Below are 6,829 nucleotides of genomic sequence, written 5' to 3'. Positions count from 1 at the left end.
TACTCTCTGAATATTACTTAACTCTGACACCAGACATATGGGTTTTCCAAACATCAAGCAATTCTGTGACACCCGCTGGGTGTCCTGCCATTTAATTCAATTCTGACGCTATCTACCTGGAGCTAGTGTCAGACCCCATCGGTTAAGTGCGCAGTCCAATGAGACTGCACCCTCCCACCATTTTGGATGCCAGTCACAAATCCAGGTTGTTATCTGCGCTTGACTGACTGTAGATCAGAATTTCCCACCACCCCGTCCTCAGGTTTCGATTAATTTGCTAGAGCAGCTGACAGAACTCAGGAAAACAATTTACTTACTGGATTGCTTGTTTGGTGCCAGGAAGAATTCGTATTAGCTGCTAAATGCGGAGGTGGCCCATTACACTGTAGAGGCTATTGTGTATATCTCCTTGTGCTGCTCCTCTCAGTATAGATAAGGGCTTCATGTGCCAGAGAAGGGAGACACAAGGCAGATTTCTTATCCCTTCCTTTAAGCTGCTGAACTGACTTCTGTTTTGGTTCCAATTTCCATGAGTTTGGTCTTTTGAGAACTTTGCCAAGCAACTTGCTGCCTTGTGGGTATTATTCATTCAGTAGATATTTATCGAGCCCTATTATGTGTCTGGCATTATTTTATTATTTTTTTTTGGATCCAGGATCCAGTCCAGGATTATGCTTTTTTTTTTTTTAAGTATTTATTTATTTGGTTGCGCCAGGTCTTAGTTGCGGCTTGCAGGCTCCTTAGTTGTGGCATGCTAACTCTTAGTTGTGGCATCCATGTGGGATCTAGTTCCCTGACCAGGGATTGAACCCGGGCCCCCGGCATTGGGAGCGTGGAGTCTTATCCACTGTACCACCAGGGAAGTCCCCCCTGGCATTATTTTAGGTTGTGAACAAGACAGACGAGCTCCCTGCCCTTGTGGAGTTTACTTTCTGATGTGGAGACACAAAATTTATGTACCAGTAAACAAGCTAATTTAAGATAGTGGGAAGTTTACTGAATTCATAGGAAAAATGTGATATAATGACAGGAGGTGGGGGGATGGCTGTTTATGTCATCTGAGAAAGGGACATTAGGGCTGAGAACTGAATGATGAGACTACCACCATGCTATTTGAGGTCAGGCCCCAAGCAGAGGGAACTGCAAGGCCCAGGTCCTGAAATGGCATGCTTGAGGAATAGGAGGCTAGCCGGTGAGACCTGGGACATAGAGAATAAAAGGGGAGAGTGTAGCACATGACGTTAAAAGTAGTTCACAAAGTGGGGTCCCCTGGATCACATTTAGCTCACATGGTGTTGTTGAGATTTCACTAAAAACATAAATGACCCTGACTTGCAATTTCTCTTGAAAATTAAAAAAACTTGGCCAAAAAAAAAAAAAAAAAAAAACTTGGCCAGGCCAGGCCTCTATTCCTGAATGATAACATTTGATTTCAACATACAGCAGTTATGCTCACCTGTCCCCTCCCATCCTCCTTTAATGGGGCTCGTGGTCAGCAGTTCATAAATAGTAGATATTTGAATTAGTAACCACAGAGCATCATGTAGGCTTGATAGGGCCTGGATTCTTTTTTTCCCTAAGTGTGATGGAAGCATATAATGAAGGGTTTTAAGTGACAGAGTGACTTGATCTACATTTTTAAAAGATGACTGTGATTACTTTGTGGCTGGGATGGGGACAGGCAACAATTAATGCAGGAGATGTTGGTGGTTAGGACCAGTAGAGACAGAAAGAAGTAGACAGATTCTGGGCATATTTTAGAGGTAGAGTTGCCAGGACTTAGCTAATGCATTAGATTTGGATAAGAAAAGGGAATGAAGGATGCCTCCCGGGAGAAAGGTTAAGGCTGGGGATATAAATCAGGAGTTATCAGTATATGGGTGATATTAATTGTATTAAAAAATTTTTTTATTGGAGTATAGTTTTTAAAATATTTATTATTTATTTATTTATTTATGCTGCACTGGGTCTTAGGTGCGGCACATGGGATCTTCGTTGAGGCATGCGGACTCCTAGTTGCGGCATGCATGTAGGATCTAGTTCGCTGAGGGATTGAACCCAGGCTCCCTGCATTGGGAGTGTGAAGTCTTACCCACTAGATCACCAGGGAAGTCCCTTATTGGAGTATAGTTGATTCACAATGTTGTGTTAGTTTCTGCTATACAGCAAAGTGAATCAGTTATACATATACATCTATCCACTCTGTTTTAGATTCTTTTCCCATATAGGTCATTGCAGAGTACTGAGTAGAGTTCCCTGTGCTATACAGTTGGATAACTTATTAGTTGTCTAATTTATATATAGTAGTGTGTCTTTGTCAATCCCAATCTCCCAATTTATCCCTTCCCCCCGCTTTCCCCCCGGTAACCATAAGTTTGTTTTCTACATCTGTGACTATTTGTTTTGTAAATAAGTTCATTTGTATTATTTTTTAAGATTCCACATATAAGCGATATCATGATATTTGTCTTTCTATCTGATTTACTTCACTTAGTATGATAATATGATATTTGTCTTTCTCTGTCTGACTTACTTCACTTAGTATGATAATCTCTAGGTCCATTCATTTGCTGCACTATGGGTGATATTTAAACCCATGGGAATGAATGAGCTTGCTGAGGGAGTAAATGCAGATAGAAAACAGAACACAGGGTTACAGGAATTTTTTTTCCTGTTCAAATTTAAAGCATCTAAATTCCTGGTATCATACAGGCTACTAGACTCTCAGTATTAAAAAGCAACCTAAGGGGGGACTTCCCTGGTGGTGCAGAGGTTAAGAATCTGCCTGCCAATGCAGGCGACATGGGTTCGAGCTCTGGTCCGGGAAGATCCCACATGCTGCAGAGCAACCAAGCCCGTGCTCTACAACTACTAAGCCTGTGCTCCAGAGCCCGCGAGCCACAACTACTGAGCCCGCTCACTGAGAGCCCGTGCTCCAGAGCCCGCGAGCCACAACTACTGAGCCCGCTCACTGAGAGCCCGTGCTCCGCAACAAGAGAAGCCACAGCAGTGAGAAGCCCGCGCACAGCAACGGAGACCCAACACAGCAAAACAGCAACAACAAAACCAACCTAAGGTCACTATCTAGCCACAATTCCTACCCACATGTGTATTTACTCAAATCCCCTAACACAACATCCAGCCAAGTAGCTAGCCAATGGGTGCATCATTAACAGGAAACATACTATTTTCATTAAGACTTTCCATTCATTAGAAAGTGGTTTCTCCTCATATCAAACTTTTAGGTAGGTGAGTATATACCTATATCTGTATCTCCGAAAAGGAACAGTGTTGAGAGTGAAAGGAGACACCATTCATAATTACACCAAGACAACTGGGACTATCCTGGGCAAATCTTGCAAGTAAAAGTAAAAATACTTTGGCCATCTCTGTCTCCAGATAGTCAACTGAATGACTTAAAATCTTTAAAAGGTGAGACGTCACTTGTCTCATGGCAAAATTAAGTATTTGGAGTTAAAAGAAATCTCAAAAAAAAAATCATCTGCTGGAATTCCCTCATTTTAAAGAGGGAGTTAAGGGACATTAAATTATTAGCCTAAGAGCAAGCTAGCAAGTTAATCGTAGCATGGGGCAGAGTTAGACCAGATTCTACTAGCAGAAACACTTTTATTGCTTTATTTATAAACTTCCGCTTATAAACCCCTTTCACGTGCATGTATTATTAGACTCTCACTACACCCTGTGGGGTATCATCGTCATTTTATAGTAGAGCAAACTTAAGTTTCAGAGAGGCGACTTGCCCAAGATCACTAGACATTAAAAAGTAGAGTAGGGGGAACTATATTAAATATCCTGTGATAAACCATAATGGAAAATAATGTGAAAAAGAATAAATATAACAGTCACTTTGCTGTACAGCAGAAATTAACACAATATTGTAAATCAACTATACTTCATAAAAAAAAAAGTAGAGTGGGAACTTGAACCTGTCTTTTCTCGTGCCAATTCCCTTGTTCTTTCCATTACTCCATACTAATCTAGTGAGTGTTACGTTAAAAGTGTTAGGTCTAAGTTATACTCTTTTCCCTGCAATTTTTTTTTTTTTTTTCTGTACGCGGGCCTCTCACTGCTGTGGCCTCTCCCGCTGCGGAGCACAGGCTCCGGACACGCAGGCTCAGCGGCCATGGCTCACGGGCCCAGCCGCTCCGCGGCATGTGGGATCCTCCCGGACCGGGGCACAAACCCGTGTCCCCTGCATCGGCAGGCGGACTCCCAACCACGGCGCCACCAGGGAAGCCCCCTTCCGTGCAATTTTAATTCCATAGCATCTTATTTTGTTCCCTGGTGTGTAAAAAGTAGTCATTACTTCCATCATTAAATGAGATCTATGTGAAAGCATTTTGTAAATTGTAAGGCACTGGACAAATGAACATCTGAAGGCTAGTTATGAGATCAGCATTTTTTTTTTCCCTCCAAGTTAGGGGAACTGTATTCAATTGGGTGAGAGTATTTACATAATTACTTTTTGTAGTATTTACAATAATTCTAACACACAGGCATACCTCATTTTATTGCACTTCATAGTGCTACATTTGTTTTTACAAACTGAAGGTTTGTGGCAACTCTGCGTTGAGCTAGTCTATTGGTGCCATTTTTCCAACAGCATTTGCTCACTTTGTGTCTCTGTCACATTTTGATAATTCTCACAATATTTCCAACTTTTCCCCTATTACCATATTTGTTATGGTCCTCTACGGTCAGAGATCTTTGATGTTACTACTATGATCACTGAAGGCTCAGATGATGGTAAGCATTTTCTATACAAGAATTTTTAAATTAAGGTATGTACTTTTTTCAAGACATAATGCTATTACACACTTAATAGACTAAATTATAGTGTAAACATAAGTTTTTTATGCACCGGGAAACCAAAAAAGTTGTGTGGCTTGCTTTATTGCGATATTCACTTTATTGTAGTGGTCTGGAATGGAACCTGCAATATCTTTGAGGTATGCCTGTAAATGTTGGCTGAATTGGGGGGGGGGTTCTCTAAAAACAGAACAAGTGACAGGAAGAAATCCCTGGGACCAATCCTTACAATTTGGAAACACTGGTGGTACTCGCAGTCTAATGCCGAAACCTATTTCCCACAGCTCTACGAGGTACAAAGGAGCTCCCTAAGGCATGGAGGAACAAGAAGGATTCAACAGCCTGTGTAGCTATCTACATCAATCTCAGATACAGCAAGGATTCACTTGATCTTGATCAGGGACCCATCACTCATGCTCTGGGATACAGAGCATTGGGAGATTTTGAGAGCTTTTGGGTCCTCCTAAAAACCCACTGGGGGTTTATATGCCTGGCATTCCTTAAGCTCATCCTTTAAGTGTGTTACAGTAAAGGACTCAACAACCTCAAGGATACTCAACTCTTAACTTAGTGAAAGTTCCGACTCCTTAGAGCACGGCATTCAAGGCCCTCCACAACGGTTCATAACCTCCCTTTTCAGTGATAACTCCCACTGTTGTCAGGAATAAACACTCTGCTCCAGTTAAACTGGGCTGCTCACTACCTCCTGATCATGTTGTATTTTTCCACCTGGATACCTTTCTCTTTATTTTTTTGGCTGTGTCGTGCAGCATGCGGGATTTTAGTTCCTCGACCAGGGATTGAACCCATGCCCCCTGCATTGGGAGCGTTGAGTCTTAACCACTGGACCACGAGGGAAGTCCCAATACCTTTCTCTTTAAACCTGAGCTGTCCTTTTTGGTAGCCGTTAGTCACATATGGCTAGTGAGTACTTGAAATACGGCCAGTCCAAATTAAGATGTGCTATTAGATACACCAGATTTCAAAATATATTTCTACAGGAACCCCCAAAATGTAAAATATTTCATTAATAATACTTAAATATTGATTACATATTGAAATTTAACGGAATATTTTGGATATATTGGATTAAATAAAACTAATTTCACATTTTTTACTTTTTCATGTGGCTACTAGAAAATTTAATATATGTATGTGGCTTGAATTATATTCTTAATATTCAGTGCTCCTCTAGATCATTAGCCTAGCCTCTTAGGCCCATGTAGAAGTTGGCCCACCATTCAAGACCCCCCCTTGTACTTTCTCACATCCTGAAATAATAAGATGATAAACGACAGAAAACTCTAAGTGTGGGTTCATACATTTGATGCAGACATGCCTTTTACATTATCAAACTGAAGTTGCTATCACAGATCCACTGGACAGCTCAGGAAAGCAAAGCCTTTCTGCCAAAGGCCACAGGACAATTAATATGCTCCATAAGTGTTAGATAACTTCTTTTAGGCACCCACACTAGAAAAACCCAAAACCCCTGAATTCCATCTATATATCTCCTGTTTTTCTTCACTTCTAGTCAATGTTAGCCCTTCCTGTGAAATTCTTTCAATACTATTACTTTTCTCTCAATACATACCTAACTACAGTCTTAGTTGCCTTTCTTTTAAAATCTAGTTTCCAAGTAGTCTCCCAGCTTCCTACCCCCTACCCACGTTCGTTCCGTTCTATATATACTGCAACTGAAATAATCTTCCATAATATTTCTTGCAGATATGACTCTCTGCTCAAAAACTTCCATTTTGCCCACATTGCCTACAGGAAGAATTCTTTTGTTCAACACTCAAGGCTTTTTTATTAATTAATTTATTTATTTTTGCTGTGTTGCGTCTTCATTTCTGTGTGAGGGCTTTCTCTAGTTGTGGCAAGCGGGGGCCACTCTTCATCACAGTGCGCGGGCCTCTCACTATCGCGGCCTCTTGTTGCGGAGCACAGGCTCCAGACGCGCAGGCTCAGTAGTCGTGGCTCACGGGCCTAGTTGCTC

Source organism: Mesoplodon mirus (assembly GCF_964341445.2).
Source record: "Mesoplodon mirus genome assembly, chromosome: 18".
Taxonomy (NCBI): Eukaryota; Metazoa; Chordata; class Mammalia; order Artiodactyla; family Ziphiidae; genus Mesoplodon; species Mesoplodon mirus.
The sequence above is the reverse complement of the archived record's forward strand: the minus strand, read 5'-3'. Positions refer to the sequence as shown.